The sequence below is a fragment of the Ambystoma mexicanum genome, chromosome 6q, assembly GCF_040938575.1.
Source record: "Ambystoma mexicanum isolate Mex_15411 chromosome 6q, UKY_AmexF1_1, whole genome shotgun sequence".
NCBI classification, from domain to species: domain Eukaryota; kingdom Metazoa; phylum Chordata; class Amphibia; order Caudata; family Ambystomatidae; genus Ambystoma; species Ambystoma mexicanum.
In genome coordinates this window covers 429,388,389-429,407,526 of record NC_090937.1, presented here as the reverse complement: position 1 = coordinate 429,407,526, position 19,138 = coordinate 429,388,389, and the positions used below count along the sequence as shown (strand labels likewise).

The window sequence follows — 19,138 nt, the reverse complement described above, 5'->3', positions numbered from 1 at the left end:
TGTCAATGCAAGGCTTTCCTGTGGAGGTCCGATATGGCCAAAACAAGAAGAGTCCCCTCGCGCAAGGTCTGGCTGACTTGCATGATTGTGCCAGAGAAAACTGTCTCGAGGACGAAAGTCTAAAAATAAAGGACAACATGGAGGCATACCTTAATTCCCCACACAAAGTCTTTGAAGAAGACAAGTGTGAGGGAATGCCCACTGTGTATGTGGATGGATGCTCTTACCATGTTGACAACGACGGGGAGAAAGAACTGGTGGCCGGCGTAGGGAATGCATGGGTGAATGAGTCCCCAGAACCCTCCGCTGGATACAAAATTGGTCCCCGAAGTAGTCAGGTGGCAGAATTGATGGCTGTGCATCAGGCCATCCTCACTGCTGTCCAGCATCAACTCCGCGAACTGGTCATAATCACAGATTCGGATTATGTACGGAACGGGTTCGTGGAGCACCTGGTTAATTGGAAAACCAGAGGCATGTTATGTGCTAACAACAAACCCTTGAAACATGGGAAGTTGATCCAAAACATTGATGATCTGGTCACCTCGAATGAGATGACCATCTATTGGAAAAAGATCAAGGGTCATTCCAAAGTAGAGGGACCAGACAAAAATGGAAATGACTTAGCTGATCAGCTGGCCAAAACCGGAGCCATCCAAGGGGATCTAATTGAGATTGAGTCCCTGTTGGGGGAAATCCAGGTCACTGCCATCACTAGGTCCCAGACAAATGCTCACAACGACCTTTCAATTGCACAATGGAGTAAGGAGACCCCTGATGCTGATTTGATTACCGCTCAGAAGGGGGATCCAATTATTGGTAAATTTTACCAGCACCTTGAGGACCCTGAGAACTTTCCCCTGACGGATACCGATTACATTGGGAAAGAGGACCTAAAAGAGTGTTGATGAAATGTCCAAAAATGTTCCGGATTCAAGACGGTTTGCTGGTAAGGAAATCCAAAGCTGGCCACGATCAGTGGGTGGTTCCTACCTCATTCCGAAGCCTGATGTTGAGTCACGCCCATGATGCGGCCACCGCCGGTCATAGGGGGTTTCACACAACATTGGAAATCTTAAGAGAGGTTGCATACTGGCCACACATGGGGCAGGACCTCGACCAATACTTGAAGGGGTGTCTTGTGTGTGCACAATTTCAGCCATCATCCCTCACGCACCGTGCGCCTCTCCAAAAGAGGGGGATGACACTGCCATGGTCAGATTTACAAATCGACTTTGTAGGCCCTGTGATTCGCTCGGCTAGGGGGAATAAGTACATGTTGACTGTGACATGCTTGTTTACCAAGTGGGTGGAATGTCTCCCAGCCCCAAATTGCAAGGCAGAAACTGCAGCTGCCTTGATGATTAACCACATCTTTTCCCGTTTTGGTCTACCTCAAAGGATTGAGTCAGACAGAGGTAGCCACTTCACCAGTGAAGTAATGACAAAGATGTGGGAGATACTGGGGGTCAAGAGAAAGCTGCATATTGCTTATAGACCAGCTTCTTCTGGGGCAGTAGAGAGATATAACCGGACAATTGTGAGCATATTAAAGAAGTTTGTGGCAGATTCTGGGCCAAGTTGGGATATCCGATTACCTCTGGTCCTAATGGCTATCAGATCTACCCCTTCATCTGCAACCAAAATGTCACCATTTGAGTTGATGACTGGGCGCAAGATGGTGCTTCCTCAGCATTTGCTCTATAGGACCCAAGAGCAGACACTGATAAATGCTTCCACTACTCATGAGTATGTAGAGAATTTAAGGAAACACCTCCAACATGCTTTTGCTTATGCTCAGCGGAATCTAGAAAGATCAGCTGATAGCATGAAGACCCGCTATGACCTGAAAACTTCCAGGAAGGAATATCAGGTGGGGGACCGGGTCTATCTATACAACTTCCAAAGGAACCAGGCCAAGCAGCGCAAATTTTTGCCTACATGGAAGGGACCATTCGAGATCATAGACAAAATCTCCCCTGTGGCCTACAAAATCCACATCCCCAAAGGTCCTTTGGCAGCGGGGGAAGACAAGTGGGTCCACATAAACCAGTTGAAGTGTTGCCATCCCAGGCACACTCTGCAACAACTGGAGGAATCCTCTGGAATCCTAGCGGGTACTGTCTCAGACTAATTCAGTTCCAACCATAAAACATACCACATCTAGTCTCTAAAATATTGTGATTTGCATGAAACTGTCTCTTAGTTATATTGTTTTTTTTTTTTTTCAAAATAAGAATGTAATGTTTTGTTATGATGAAATGCATATGCTGCCCCACTATCTCAACAGTGGTGGAAAAAGTCTATGAGTAGGTATTGCCGCTCTTCCTTTGTCGTCCTAGGAGAAAGAAAACCTGAAGACGGGCCAAGGAGGATGATACGGAGACCGCGAGCAGAGACGCAATGGGCCCAGTGGACCGCCCAATATTCCCATCAGGACCGGCGAGGAGAACCGATCGATCAGTACCGGATGGAGAAGAAGATGATGAACTGTGCCATCTACAGAGTAGGAAGAAGATTATGCGGACAGACCGGTGTGTGGGTCAAAACCCTTGGGCACGCGACTCCCCATCGACTCAAATTCAAAGTGCAGTCGCGTGGGGGGGGCTTGTTGGGTGTCCTGACCCAGGTTTAAGCTGTCATGCCACAACATTTGGTGCTGTGGGCTTAGAAAATTCAAGATGGCAGAAAACCCACATGTGCGCCGAAATCCAGGAAAGCTGCGCAGTTTGTGCGCCCACCGAAATGGTTGCCTCACTTGCCACCCACCAGTGCGAGAATGAAAGGCTGGGTTGCCATGAGGGAAATGGGTTGCCAAAGGAAAAACCGTAGCGCCGGTTAGCTTCAAAGCGCTTTAAAACCACCATTGGACTACCCGCACAGTAGTCTGAAACCATTGGGAATGGCAATGCTGATTGCCAAATGCAACTTAGAATTGTGGGGAATTCATTTGTTCAATCCCAAAAATGGGTGCAGTACCAGTACTCACCACTATCCAAAAGCCGGCGTTTTAAAACCACCCTGTGTTTCTCTGAAGGCAAGCCAAAGTGTCTATTTTAAACATTGCAACATGTGCAAAATATTCACTGAACACCAGCAGACATTTGGCAGAATGAGGTTTTGTGTGCTTACAAAATCTGGGAAATGAAGAGCCCAAAACAATGCTTATAACAAAACTGCTATGGAGTCAGCAGTTTAAGTTGCACTGGATTTAAAGACACTAAAATCGAAAATGTTTAGATTAAATGAGTGACCTATGTTTGGTGTCACATGCCTTTGTAACTGTTGAAATGTCATAGTTTAAACTTAGAATCAGCATTCTAGCTGCATGTGTAAAATTGCAAGTTAATTTAAAAAGCAACAAAAAAACATGACAGTTAGCTGAAAGTCTGGCTTAAGGAACTGAATTCTGCCTGGCAACTACCCCCATCAGGAGTGAAACTTGAGTCACAGCTGTGTTCCCAGGCCTAGCTGCCCTTTTGCTGCTCACACTAAGGATATGCCATCTATCTGATAATTGAATTACCTGTGCTCTGCAGGAAAGTGAACAAAGCCCTGTCCTGGCTCAGGCAAAGGTTTTATTGGCAGGAGTCGTAAATGGTCGTAAAAAGTGGCTTCCTCCTGAGGAAAGGGGAGGGGCACTGCCTGTGAGAGCAAGCTGGCTTGGCAGAACTGGATAAACCAGTATTTCTACCTTGTGCTGAGAGGAAACCACACCCCTTTGTAGCCAGAATATTGTTTAGAAAAAGATGAATAACTCATAGTACGGACATGTGAAAATTTTATAAATGACACCATAATTCTTGTGATTTTTCTGCCCACATTTTAAGAGGTTTTTCGACCCGGTGGCATGTTCAGGGGGGTTTTAGCGGAAAAGTGGATATTACTCTAAATGTATGCATGTTAAAAATCTGAAACTTCATCAGTTAATGTCCATACTCCCTGCGCACATGTATGTAAAGTTGGGTCAATGTCAGAAATTGAAAAATCAGTTAAAAAGTGAAATATGTGCCATTTCTGAATGCAAGCTCCCAGGAAGAGCAGAGTTTGAACAGGGGATACCTCCTGTAATGCATGATGGGTGCATATGATTTTAAAACAATATGTACCTCTGCAAATATGGATTTGTTTCAAATCTAGATTTGTGTGTAAGTTGACAGGAGGAGTGGACTTTCTGCAGGCTGTAAAATGACATCACTCTGACCCAACCTAGCTCCCCCAATCAAATGATAAATGGAAGTTTGACCAATTAGAAGCTGAGAGAGAGGTAGGGTCAGTGATGCTAGAACACACCCACATTCTAAACACATAAAAGCAGACAGACAGGACAGATAGGGACTTTCAAATCCATCTGCCGCTGGAAGCTCTGCCGGAAAAATCCATACTTTACCTCCATCAAACCTCCAGAGAGCCAAACTAGAGACTTCAATCTATCCAGAACTAGAGACCCAGACCAGAGAACCAGAGAGAGCTGACCCAGATCATTGTGAAGTGCAGAGACCAGAGGCGAGTTTAAAACCTGACCAGATCCATGGCGAGGCCCATTTCACTCAAGAATATAGTGTGAGTACCTAGAAAACTGTGCAGAACCAATCTCTAGTTAAAGTAATATAATTCAATCTAGTTTAATCTAAGTAGAACTGTCTCCTAACTGTCACCTGTCATTTGCAAAGCTGTCACTTGTCATTTTCTAGTTGCAAGCTGCACTTGTCTTTTTGAGCTTTTAAAATTTCAAATCTGAAAAACGACCTTCACAAAATCGCTCATATCTCCGCAACCGTTCGTGCTAGAGACTTGCAGTAACTTTCATTTTGAAGCTGAGATCCTAGGCTTTCCTAGGACCTTGTGGTTCCTCTGTAATAGCGCTCGGCGCATCCGCGAATTTTGCCGCGATTTGCAAATTTCTCAACGTGTAAAAAGACAGCAGTTTTGCCTTCCATTTGCCAGAAATTCGTTTGCCTCATAAAAACTATCCCTGCATCATTGCTAGTGTGAGCCTGGACTAATATTAACTAGATACCACTCACCCTGAACCTCTACAGGGAATTAAAAGCAATTTAACATATTTCTCATCCATTGCTAGCACATATCAAAGCATTTGGGTCTGTGTTTTCAAAACTCCTATCTGTTTTCTGTAGTGTAAGCTTGCTGGGGTGAACTGAATTACATTTGATTGCATTTCTGAGAACTGTGTGTTTTCCTTCCATTTCCTTGCCTTGCATCAAGGGGGGGAGGGGATTGCCAGAGAAAAGTGATTACATTGTTTTGTTGAAATCATATTGAGTATTTCTATACTGCATTTCATTCATTCAACATTGCATCCATTTGAACTCTATAAAGCATTCTCTACCACATTATACTTCTGTACCTATTTACCAGTGTGCTACCTTATCCATTTCATCTCAACTCATTAGTGATTATAAAGAAGTGTGCTAGTGCCAGATTCTCCATTGTTAAACTTTATCATATCAGATTAAGTGTGATATTCAATTATTAATTTATTATAAGTGTGATATATATATATATTGTTTAAATTATCAAATAAACCTTTTAAACTTGCAAAACAGAACTACTTCTTGGCTCAGTGGGGTCAGGAGGATTCCAAGAGAGGGGTGTTATACAGGGGTAGTCATCCAGAACGCATGAACGGGACATAAAGATATATCAATAAGGGTTTTCATTCATATTCTAGACTAGGCGTTGACTTAGCTGTAGTGTTGAATTGAATCCCCTTACACTCCCCAAAACTGCATTTCGCCTCTGTTTGCCGCCGCGCTGTCTGCGGATCCAAGATGGCGGGCGCATCGGAACAATCTGACGCACATCACGCCTCCTTTCAGCCAATCGGCGGACACGTCGTGTGTCCACGGACATGATGCGCGGCATTAGCCAATCGGTGTCCTGCCCGCCGAGCGAACAGGGAAGTGTCTCTGCGGTCTGCGGACATAGATATCACTAATTTTTTGAGACCTACCTTTTGGTAATTTTAAAGAAAACTACTGGACGGATTTTCAACAAATTTACAAAAGCACGCTTTCAGGACCAAGCCCCTACTCCTGCTGCAAATTTGGTGAAAATCCGTCCAGCGGTTTGGGCTGTAGGCGTGCGCAAAGTTTTTCCCCTATTCAGTCTATGGGGAAAAAAGACATTTTGGGACCCCCCCTATAACTTTTCCCCCCCTGGACCAAACCTCACCCAACTTTGCAAAACATTTCAGAGTGGGCCATATACTTCTTTTGCAAAGTCTGGTGACGATTTGTACAGGGGGAGCGGAGTTATAAGCCGCCCAAATAGTGCTCTTCCTATGGAAACAGCAACTTAACCATAACTACACAGCCACTACTGTGGCTGTGTAAGATTTAGCTGAGCAGCACACATATACACATTTCTGAGGTCAATATATCATGACATTCTTATAAATAACGATAAAATATTGAGTGCATAATTTCCCTTTGAAGCTTAATGTCCATATGTTTCCAGTGGCACTGTTAACCTTTGCATGGACCAGCCATGGCTGAGGCTGAGGGCTTGTTCTTGGAGGGCACCTCAGAGAAGCCTGGGTTATGAATTCAAGATGGGATTAGACGGCACTTCAACTGGACAGGTTAAAACCGGCAATCACGAGAGAGGCACGTCTTGCTGCGTCGCAAGCAGAGTCCACACTTTGAGACCAGGTATATGCAGGCGGCCGAGAGAAAGCAGTGTCAAGGGCTGAGAGGGGGAATGAATGGGAATCAGGAAAATGATCTGCACACATCTGGCTTTGGCTCCGTTCCGCGCTACATTAGTGCTTACACAGCGAGCGCCTTTTAGGACACCCACACTAGCAGGAAGGACAGTATCAGCGTAATTGTCTGACCCCAGGGACTATGCACATTATAAGCCCGGGGCTAATAGTAGCATCTGAACAGTGTGTGAATCATGAAGCAATCAGATATCATTGCTCAGAATGCAATGCCACAAAGTAAACTTTGAAATGTTGCTGCCATGGCAGCATGGAGGAACATTCCTGTGTGTCTGGGTGCTAGGGAGATAGCAGTTTTGGTTCGTTAGTATGATGCTTAGGACGTTTCCTCGTTGCACTTGAGAGGGGTCCTGTAGTTTACTCAAAGGCTCCTGAAACTCTATCGTGCAGATGACATAGAACGCCAATGTCTTTGCAATGTCAAGATGGCAGAGGCAATGTTCTATTTCATTATCAGTCCTGCACAAAGGTGTGCAGATCGATTTTCCAATGTACATTAAAAGAGTGCATTGTTTTCAGCACAAAATGGGACCTGGTTGAAGACTGCATTGTTACGAGTGCATTTCTGGCACAAAATGTGGCCCAGCAGCGCCCTCGGCTCTCCAATCAATCTGGCTGATGTAAGAGCCAAGGAAAGGGGCAGCTTTTCCAATCGAATTAATGCGCCTTCGGGACATTCAGTACCTAGGGAAGGAGATAGCTCCTGCTTCCAGGTCCTGCTAGTAAAAGACTATTCAGAAACACAATATAGACCTCAACCCACAGTTTGTGTTCTTTATTCCAGGCTCATTTATGCAACAGCAGAGCGAGTCAAAAACGTGATGTCCGAAGGCCTGAAAACCCGGGTCTGACTAAGTGTAGGGATCAGTGGAAGAAGTCCTTTAACTTAAACTTTAGATACACACAACGATAAACTTAATTATGGTTTTTAATGGTATCCGTTGAGATCATGTGTCATTTAATTATTAGAGTAAGAGTTATGCTAGATTTGCAGAACTCATAGGGGTTCCAGAGGGCATGTGCATTGGGACTGCCATAGTCTGGCCTGCTTTATTAAATAAATTCTGTGAAGGAGTGGAATTGTCTTTGGTTGTCAATACTCCAAACTCATCGCTGTTGGTAGCACTGATCCTGTTCCTTACATTTGTTATGTTTAGGTATGTGGGATCTTTATAATGCACCTCTGCCAGTTATTCAACTTCATGGCGCTATGCTTAGCTTTTTCTTTTATCGTATCCAATGGTGACTAATCCCACTTTCGTAGCTAATTAACGCATTTTGAAACAAAAAAGCTATCCTTGAGTAATGTTTTCATTAGCTGGTCATTGCCTTAGAACGAAAAGAGAAGTTATGACTATGGAGGGTAAATGTCCTGTGCAAAGTCTGGTTCATTTTGATTCGCATAAATTTCTACAGGGGTATTACCCCACACGTATCTGGTATTAACCCCTCCTACTAAGTGGGGATATAATGGAATTCTTATACAAACAAAGGAGGAGTCTAATCCCTAGTAAACATTAACAATGTCCAAAATGCACGCAATGGTAATACCATGACATTACCTTGTACATTCGCCAATTATACGTATATGTCCTCAAAAGATGTTCCAAATCACATATTTTAATATTCAAAACACAAGACCCTAACAGAGAAATCTAAAACATTTAAAAAGCATATGCACATGTTACAATACAATATACACAAAGCAAAAAGACAAATTGTAAACATTTAAAAAGCACAGGAAACACAAAGTTGGAACCTGAAAACAGAGAACAGTGCCAAATTAATTGTTATTATTCCACACTGTGCTTGTATTAGCCCGACCTATATAAGTTTCTGTCCTTAGTGTTGTGTGTTAACTGGACATTCCTCAGGGGCAATCATATCTCTTGTGCTCTGAAATGGCAGTCCTTTTCCGCTCAAAATTCTATTCTTGGTTTTACAAAAGGATATTCCAAAATCTGTGGGTGCAACAAAGACAATATAAACGTATCAATATGTGGGCGTCACAGGTTTGCATTACTACACCTAGCCCTAGCCCTCAATACCAAAAAAGGGGAAGAAAGACGGTAGGAAAATGTGACTATATCACTACCTGAAAACTGGCGTCCCAAGAGAATAATTTTCTTAGGCCAAAATAAGGTTACAACTCCTTAATTCTGTAGACACTGGTCGTCTAGTCCAACAACAAACCCCACGGTTACACTGTACCAAAACAAAAACAAAATCATAGGGTGCAAAGCCCCCAGAACAGACTGTTAGCAAGCATCTACACAGACCTGTTATACAAATGCACACAACACCTCCAAGCAATCTCATGGGGCGCCCCGTGTCCCCAACACCTCTGGTCCCTAACCTTAATAGAGCCGTAGAGAAATGTGACCTTTCCGATGGATACAAGTGTCTCAAAAGGTTACAAATGACCACCACTCGTTCAGGTAACACCCTGCTGTTGAGCCTCCAAAGTAGATCCTAAACACAAAAAGGCACGTATCTATTACAGCCCAATATAACCAGGACCAGCCTTGTTCAGAAGAATAATAATAGGCTCCACTATGGGGTATTGCTCACCTCCCTCAACATACGCTCGTAGTGTGTCTCTGTATCCACTCCCTTCACTGTGGGGAGCAAGCGACTTCGTTGACTCGCATCGTAAGGAACACAAATTCGAGTGCAGGTACGTCCCGTAAATGTGACGTCTGCTCGTCTTGCGACCGTCGGTTGCCAAGCAACCCTACGTATCGCGATCATGTGATATTATCACGTGATGGCTTGTAAACAGACAGAGCCCCAATTAGCTGTAGGTAATCAAAGCCCCTACTGTCTGAACCTGAAAGCTTCCCGCACATGGGTCGCTCAACAGCCACCACTAACCATTTATTTCCAAACACGTGCACCCGTCACGTCTCGAAACAACCGTATCATAGACATCCCAACCTGGGTAAAGGCTGCTCCATGTCGACTCCAGTGTACATGTCTAGCCAAAGGGACCCAACACTTTCACAACTACTGATCCACATAACTACATATGGATCAGAAGCGGGGATTGCAAAATCTCACTGAGGTACGGACTGTATCAAGGAAAACAATTGGAAAGTAAGCCCCTTGATCAGACCGGGAGCCAGGACATATGAATAAACCCCATCCTTGGAATGGACCAAATGGTCATAAATCTGAATGCACACAATACCTGTATCAGAAAAAATCCCCAGAAATGGTACACATATGGCATTATGCCTATCCCAAAATCAGGGTCAGAGAGGGCATGAAATATAGCCACCAGGAAAGAACACAGAACCAGGGTAGGATTAGACCAAGGAAATATTCATTTCACATTATGCCATTCAATACTTTCATTAAGTCCCACCAGATGACTTTTGGTCAAAAAAATAAGTTTCTGCTCTAAATTGACCAATTTCCTGTTAATCAAATCTTGACATTTCCCTGGTACTTTCTGCAAAATACACCGTTCAAGATCAATTTCTGAGTGACCCAACCTCCTAAAATGGGACACCAAAGGTGCAGTGTCAATATTGTTCCTAATGCAGCTCCTGTGTTCAATCATCCGTGTTTTGCATTTCCTGTTGGTCTTGCCAATGTATATCAAAGAACAGGGACACTTAATCATATAAATTACATTGTTGGTATTGCAATTTGTATGTTCTTTTAATACCCATTCATTTTTAAGACCCAAATTGACTTTCAAAACTTTCTTAGTCAAGGGACACATTACACAATTCCCAAATGGATAGTGGCCCAGCACTTGTGGAAGATTCCAAAGAGTGCCTTGTGTGCGTGGATAGACTGTAGTACGCTGAACATCATTTTTCATTACAAGGTTCTTAATGTTGGTACTTTTCTTAAAAGCCACAATAGGGGTAGGGGAAGTCATACATTTTTTCCAGTTTTTGCAAATAATACCCTTGATTTTATATGATAGGTTACTGAAAGTGCTAACCAAAACCAAAGGAGGGTTAGATGTGTCTTTGATCTTTTTCTCAAACAGAGAGCCACGATCATTGTTAAAGGCTCGTTTTGCTGCTTGTTTCACCACTCTCTTTTGATTCGCACCATTGCCTTTTTTTGTCTGGTTTGATCTTCTCTGTGTTTGGGTCTGTGTGTGTGTGTTTAGTTAAAAGTAAAAACATGTGTCGGTCTGTAAGGGAGTAGTGAGGAACAGCTTCTTTGAAGGTGCTTGGTCGTAATCTTGTGTGCATTGCAGTTAGTTTGACTGACGACTATGTAAAACATGTTAACAGTTGATATATAATGCAGACTGCTGTAGACATATAACCCCAGGAACATACAAACTCTGACCCCCCCCACCTGAAAGTGCAAGATCAGTGCAGTATGATGAAATGTGTACATAATGAAGGCAGTAAGTCCGCATTATACAGCATAACTGTTAAGGATTGCAATCAGGCAATACACAATGGTCTCAGCCTAGCATGCAGTGTGCAAATGAAATACTACCTCTGATGGCTATTAAAGCAAATTGCCCTCCTAAGCTAGGGTATGCTCCCTTTTTGGTATGCTGTACGCTGACGACCTGGTACTATTCGATCAAACGTTATCAGGAGTCAAGAGTATGCTAGAGGAGTTGGCCCTCTATTTGACTCATTTGGATCTTATCATTAATTTGGGGAAAACCAAGATTGTGGCAATTGCTAGATATGGTCCCAGTCGCTCAGGGGTTGAGACAAGCTTGGGTAGAATAAGGATTGACCAATCCTATCCATACTTGGGGTTAGAATTTGATACTCAACCTGATTAAAACCTGATTGTCTCCCAAAAAAAGAGACGGGCCAAACTCTTCACATTGCAGGTCTTCAAATTCACCAAAGGAACACCAGGGTATAGCATTGTGGGGATTATCAAACTCTATCAACAGTGCATTGTCCTGGCCATCTTGTATGGCCTGGAGGCACTAGCAATACAAGATCTGAACTGGCTTTACATGATGGAGGGGCAGTATTGGCGTGCAGTATTGGGTATGGGCCCATCCTTCTCTATGCAATACTTGAGGCTGGAATTGGGTCTAACATCACTTAAAGGTATGGCCCTGCGGGCGCAAGGTGTGTTCTACCTGAAACTCTTAGTATCCCTTCATGCAAATTGCTTAGTTTGGCCGGTAATAAATTTGAAGATGAAAAGTCCCCCCAGGGTTATAGCTATAAACAGTTGAATGAGTCCCTATTTTATGACATAGACTGGTCCCATGGCAAGAAGAGCGATGCTGTTTGTACATTTAAAAACATTGTTCATACATAAAATGAACAGATGGAACTGGAACCGGAATTATACCCACTTGTTCTCCCTGAACGGGTATGAGGGTGTTAGACACATCATTCACAGATATAGAAAGACACATTGATATCTGATGTTTTGCCCTGATCTGGAGGTACGTCAATTTATGCTAAAGCTGTGGACCAATCAGCTTCAGGTGTTAGCGGTTGGTGGCTCACGGTTGGGCATTTCACCAAAGAATAGGAGCTGTCGCATCTGTGAGATGGGTGGACATTTAGAAACAACCAGGCACGTCTTAACACAATGCCCCCGTTTGGGGTCATATACATGTGCTTGTTGGTTAAGCTGGTATGTAATTATGATACCATCAAGGGAGAGCCCTTTTGGGATTACTGTTTGAACTCAGATTCTGTTGACACACAGTTGCCACTATACAGGGTATGGATCAAAGTTAAAAGTTTGCTATTGAATCAGCAGGTTGCCACTGAACTTAGAGTGGAATCAGAGCAGGAGGTCACTCCTCCCTTACCTGAAACTGATACTAACCCGAAGGTTGTAAGTGAAACTGCCTGAGAACAATCCAAATGTATTACTCATTGAATGTGTTGCTTGTGCTATACTCCTCAGGCCCTAAGCTAATAGGCCTTTAGGTTACAGTCTTTGTGTCTTGTGCTTTGTGTTTGATGCCTCTGGTATTTTATTTCATGTATGAGATTCATACGCCTTATTCTATCTCAATTGTATACTTTTCGTGATAATGTATATGTATAAGTCAGTGGATATATTTGTATTATTTGTGTAAAGTTCAGATTTGAACTAATTCACAATAAATGTATTATTATTATTATTATTATTATTATTATTATTATTATTATTATGAAATACTTACTTTATTGTGTTTATAGGTTCAATATTCTGAGTGATATGCCATTCATATCACACCCCTTCTCAAAATACCCCAGGACACAATTGACAAGGAATCAGGCTGGTTGGTAAAGGTAATATTTATTTATTATTTAAAATTCAAATCAAACACATGTTTTAATATATGGGGTAGCAATCACCAATATGGTGACAATACAAATAATAAAGTAGGTGATGCAGTTGAATTCACTTTTTAGCACACAGAAGATAAAACGCGGAGAAAAGAACAGTTTTGGCTTGTTGAAAAGATAGCACTTAAAATAGGATTCCCCCCCAAATTTCTCAACTCACAAAGAAGCAATTCTACACAGATGTAAGTAAGCAGCAGGCATTCAGGAATAAAGGACAGTGCACACGATTTGAATACAATCTTCCCTCCCCAAACAAGAGAGAAAACGTTTTGGAAATTTTACACTTTTAAAATGACATTTGAAAATGGCTGAGCAAAACAGTGAAAAGTGTGAAACAGTCCTTAAATCAATATGAATTCCGATGGGAGCAACACTGAAAAGATCCTAACAAACATAAGCTATAATATGAGCAGCAATACACACTTTGAATCTTTATGGAAGTTTGGAAATAATTGGAATTGAATCTCACACGTGTAAACTTTTGTAGAAATGCAAATTCCTGCCTAATTTTCACTAAATGGTTTTTAAGAAAAACGGGTCAAATATATGTTTGGATGCGGTTTTGGGTTAGGAGTGTAGCTAAAGGTGTTAGGTTTAAGTCAGAGTTGAAATGCAGTTTCTAGCTATTAAATTGAGGAAGTTATGCACATTTTAATGAGAGGTGTTTTTAGGAAAATAGAACAGAGAAAAGCAGAAAATCAGTTTTAAAATGACAGTTTGCTTTTACTTAACCTAGATTAAGGGCTAAGAAAAAGAAGAATGCCACATGTGAATCTCCACAGTTACACACGGCCACTTGTAACCCTTCACGTGGCGGATACACCATTTTCTTTATGGGAATTACTTTATTTAAACCAAATCACTAATGACTTATGGTCTAGTAAAACACAATTAAGATAATATCGCTAACACTCGGAAGTTAAAGAAGGGATAGGATATAGATTTGGATAGGAAAATGCAAGGCAATATATGCTATGTTTACTATGATTCCTATTGAAACTTACAGTCCACTTTAATTTAAGATTTTGGGCTGTCAAGCGCTCTGGTCATCACGGATCGGGTCTAAGGACATCAGGGCGCAGCTGGCGGCATTGGATCAGCTGGACTGGCACCTCAGACTGCACTGGCACCTCAGACTGGACTGGACTGGATTGGATCAGCCTTTCTGGTTGCTGGACACTGCAGATCAGTGCATGGTGAGTTTCAGCAGGCAAGCATTTATGGTAGCAAACCAAAGTGGATCAAAATGTCTTCCCTTAAGTTTTGGGATGGTTTCAGGATTTGGGCCTAGCTGAAAAATGAGTTCAGCAATTCTGAGGCCTTGGCTTTGTAAAGAAATATGGAACTAGGAACAAGAAAAAGAATTCAGGAACATGGAAGCACGCGGAAATCAGGATGGAGTCAGGAATCAGTGTGTGTCTGTGTGTTGAGAGGTTCCCTTATTTGTCATGCCAAATGACATCACTCAGTTTATGGTAGAGGCAGACTTACAACCCACACCCACAAGGTTATGATTGGTCAAATGCACAGTTCCCGCCTTGCTCATTGCTGGTTGGATGACAGAAAGGGTTGTCATGTTTTATGATGTGACAGCAACCTCCCATGGTTATTGGGACGAAAATGTAATTTTCCCACAAACACATATGTATATACTTATGCCCTCTAAGAAAATCTGATACATAAATTATATATTTTGTAGGACACATTTACATCCAACTCCCAAGTTAGTGGGACATGGTTTTGGCTTTCTAATGAATTTTGGCAATTTTAATCATAAATGTTTGGCCTAACAATTCCTAATTCAGTACATATATGTGGAATCACCCTTAGAATATGGGTACACAATATTAGATTTCCGGCATTGATAGTTTCTGCACAATTGGTCATTTTTCATAACTTCAGTTCCTTACGCAGTAAGAAATCCTACCAAGTCTTCAAATGGCTAGCCTAAGTTCAGATTTATATGTATGTATTTTTTACGTGTTTACTTATTCTGGCTGCCAAGTTAAAGGTCTTGAATTTCAGTGGCAAATAAGCATTTTAAATCCAAAAATCACAAGTCAGTTTCTCTTTTTTTCTTCCTTCACAAGTGTGAGCAAATGGCAAGTCCTTTGAAGTTCAGTGAGTAGCCTCTTCCTAGCAAGCAGAGTATCCTGCCCCTCCCTTGGAAGGATGAGTGTCCAAGCATTCTTTTGTCTTTGCCTGGGGCAAAGAAGAACGTCTAATGAGGTCCTTTGTCATGAGTATGCAAGGCCTCCCAACAGCAATTAGCCTTTCCTGCCAGCAGTGAAGTGTCAACCTTTCCCAGGCTGAGGTCTGTCCTGCAGATTTTTTTCTTTTTAATAGTTAATTAACTTCAATTGTGTTACTTTAAGTGTCACCTAAATCTTTCGTTTAAACATATAAAATGAACACAGTTTATAGGTGGATTTTTACATTAGCAATCCTTTGACATTTCTTAAAGAATTTAGCCTTTGAACTAAAGATACTTTCACAACAGCTGATGTTGCACTTCATTCATAAAAAGCACATCAGAATGATCTATTTAAATATTATTTTCCTATGCAGTACATACACAATATATTCAGCATTCTTTCTTCCAAGCCATTTTCTGGTTATGACCCAAACGCAGTTCTGAAGATTTTGGCGCTCACCGAGTCAGCGCATCCATTTTGGGCTGTTTCTTTCACCAATTGTAAAGTGATGCAGTGGGGCACATTGGAATGGGTCATCCCACAGAAGCCCCCAACCCGACTTTGGCTTGACTTACAGTCATGGGGAAGTCCGGCATATTGGATTTTTCTTTCTTCTCATGAAGAACACATGTTTCTTCAGTGTAAGTTCTTCTTCCATCAGCGAATGATGCGCATTCAGTGACAATTTACAATATTCCCCACATGTATGCAATGACAATTCAAAATGTTCCTACGTTTCGAAATGTTCTCCCTCTGTGTTTTTTGTAGGCTGTTCTATTTGCCGCACAGTATGCCTGAGTAGGCAACACTTTAGCTGATTGATGTGGACCCACTTTTCTTCTTCTGTCAAGTCACCCTTGGGGATGCAGATTCTGTAGATGGCTGGTGAGATTTTGTCCACAATTTCAAAAGGACCCCACCAGCTGGGCAAAAATGTGCACTCCTTGGCTTGGTTCCTTTGGAAATTGTACAAGTAGACCCTGTCTCCTACTTGACATACCTTTTTGGTTGTCTTAAGGTCATAGTGGGTCTTCATGCTGTCTGCAAATCTTTCTAGATTCCGCTGAGCGTACGCAAAAGCATGTTGAAGGTGCTTTCTCAGATTTTCAACATATTCATGAGTTGTGGAGGCATTTATCAATGTCTGCTCTTGGATTCAATAGAGCAGGTGCTGGGGTAGCACCATCCTTCATCCAGTCATCAGCTCAAATGGAGACATGTTAGTTGCAGAAGAAGGGGTAGATCTGATGGTCATCCTGACAAGGGGTAATCAAATATCCCAACTTGGCCCAGAGTCTGCCACAAACTTTTTTAATATGCTCACAATGGCTTTATTGTATCTCTCAACTCCATCACTAGAGGACAAGCGGTATGCAATGAGTAGTTTCCTTTTTACCCCAAGTATCTCCCACATCATTGTCATCACTTTGCTGGTTAAGTGACTACCTCGGGCTTACTCAATCCTTTCGGGTAGTCCAAAATACGAGAAGATGTGATTGATCATCAGGGCAGCTGCTGTTTCTGCCTTGCAATTTGGGGCCGGGTCACATTCCACCCACTTAGTAAACAATCATGTTACGGTTAACATGTACTTGTTCCCCCTAGAGGAATGAATCACGGGCCTGATGAAATCTACTTGTAAATCTGACCAAGGCAGTGTAATCCTCCTCTTTTGGAGGGAAGCACGGTGTGTTAGTGATGTTGGCTGAAATTGTGCACACACAAGACACCCTTTCAAGTATTGGTCGAGATGCTGCCCCATGTGTGGCAAGTATGCAACCTCTCTCAAGATTTCTAAGGTAGTATGACACCCCTGATGACCGGCTGTGGCCGCATCATGGGCATGATTTACCATCAGGCTTTGGAATGAGATAGGGACCACCCACTGGTCACAGCCAGATATGGATCTCCTCACCAGCAAACCATCTTGGATTCGTGACATTTTTGAACATTTCATCAACACTCTGAGGTCCTCTTTCCCAATGCAATCGGTATCCGTCAGGGGAAAGTTCTCAGGGTCCTCAATGTGTTGATAAAACTTACCAATGATTGGATCCCCTTTTGGAGCTGTGATTAAATCAGCATATGGGGTCTCTTTACTCCACTGGGCAGTTGAGAGTTTATTGTGAGCATTTGTCTGGGACCTAGTGATAGCTGTGACTTGGATTTCCCTCAAGGAGATCCCCTGGGATGGCTCCAGATTTGGCCAGCTGATCAGCTAAGTCATTTCCAGTTTTGTCTGGTCCCTCTACTTTGGAATGACCCTTGATCTTTTTCCAGTAGATGGTCATCCCATTAGAGGTGACCAGATCATCAATAGTATTAAATTGCCATGTTTTAGTGGTTTGTTGTTAGCACATAGCATGCCTCTGGTTTTCCAATTAAACAGGTGCTCCACAAACCCATTCCGGACATAATCAAAATCAGTGATTATGAACAGTTTGTGGAGTTGATGTTGGACAGCAGTGAGGATTGCTTGATGAACTGCCATCAGCTCTACCACCTGACTACTACGGGGACTGATTTTGTACCCAGCAGAGGGTTCCAGAGCATCATTCACCCAGGCATTCCCCACGCCGTACACTAGTTCCTTTTCCCCATTGTTGTCAACATGGTAGGAGCACCCATCCACATAGACGGTGGGCATTCCCTCGCACTTGTCTTCTTCATAGACTTTGTGCGGGGATTTCAGGTACACCTCCATGTTGTCCTGAATTTTAAAACTTTCTTCCTCGAGACAGTTTTCTCTGGCACAATCATGCAAGTCAGCCAGATCTTGCGCAAGGCGATTCTTCTTGTTTTGGCCACATCTGACCTCCACTGGAAAACTTTGCATTGACAGGATCCACAAAGTAATTCTGGACTCACTCACAGTTCCGGCCCGGAATCTGTCACTTTGAAGAATTGCAGAGGCTGGTGTGGAGTCTCCACTATGATGTGTTTCCACTGGATGAAGGGGTGGTAATTTTTCAATGCCCATGCCGTTGCAACGAGTGCCTTCTCACAATCGTTGAATTTTTCCTCCACAGATGATAAAGTCAAGCTTTCATAGGAGATGACTTTATTGACCTTGTCATGCTTTTGGTACAATACTACGGTCAAGTATGTATTTGAGAACCCTGTCTCCAAGAAGAACCCCTTGTTTTTGACAGGGTAAGCTAGGCAAGGCGCTTGTTAGAGGCTTCTTTAGAGTTGCTATACTGCCTTGGCTTGTTCTGTACTGCACTCCCACTTGACCCCCCTTCAAGAGATGGATCAGGGGTCTTGTGATCTCTGCGTAATCCTCAATGAACATTCCTCTATCATTAGTCAGTCCAAGGAGGCTCCTTACCTCATGCAGAGTTGTGGGGTCTTTTAGTTTCAGGAGTTCTTCCACTTTCTTTTCCTGGGGACAGAGACCCTCAGGAGTTATCTCATGCCCCAAGAAATTGACACGGGTCCTGCACCACTGTGCCTTTTGGAAAGATAGTTTTGCTCCGGCATCCCTCAACTGTGTCAGCACATAACGGATTTCCGCCATGTGTTCCTACAATGTTGAGCTTTGAAGATCATCTACATAGGCAAGGTTACCCCTTTCACCCAGGTCAGGCATGGCCTTGTGTAAAAAGATGTTAAATTCATTGCTGAAGTTGATGTATCTGAAGGGAGTCTGGGTCCATGTGTACTGCTGCCCCCAGATGGTAAAGGCCAGCTTGTATTGGTCCTCCCTACTGACAGGTATGGTCCAGTACCCATTGGTCAGGTCAATGACAGTGTATACCTTTGACCCCTGGATCTGGGCCAGCCCTTGGTCAATGTAGGGCGGAAGCCTTTGGGACGTGCGGACCTGTTTCTTTATCTCCCTTAGGTCAGCACAGAGTCTCCACTGGCCGTTCGTTTTTAAAATCCTCAGCACC

The 19,138-nt window shown here is 42.8% G+C and overlaps 1 protein-coding gene and 1 long non-coding RNA gene across 6 annotated transcripts in view; one reads left to right on the top strand and one right to left on the bottom strand.

Annotated features, from left to right (window-relative positions):
* The window catches only part of LINGO2 (leucine rich repeat and Ig domain containing 2), a 5,916,036-nt gene that overhangs the window by 4,221,958 nt on the left and 1,674,940 nt on the right, over positions 1 to 19,138 (bottom strand). The gene's annotated exons all lie outside the window — the stretch shown is intronic.
* The window catches only part of LOC138515524 (uncharacterized), a 218,977-nt gene that overhangs the window by 47,069 nt on the left and 152,770 nt on the right, over positions 1 to 19,138 (top strand). The window contains exons 2-3 of the long non-coding RNA XR_011282048.1: positions 12,898 to 12,990; positions 14,070 to 14,243. This is a non-coding gene — a long non-coding RNA (uncharacterized lncRNA). The remainder of the gene's footprint in view (positions 1 to 12,897; positions 12,991 to 14,069; positions 14,244 to 19,138) is intronic.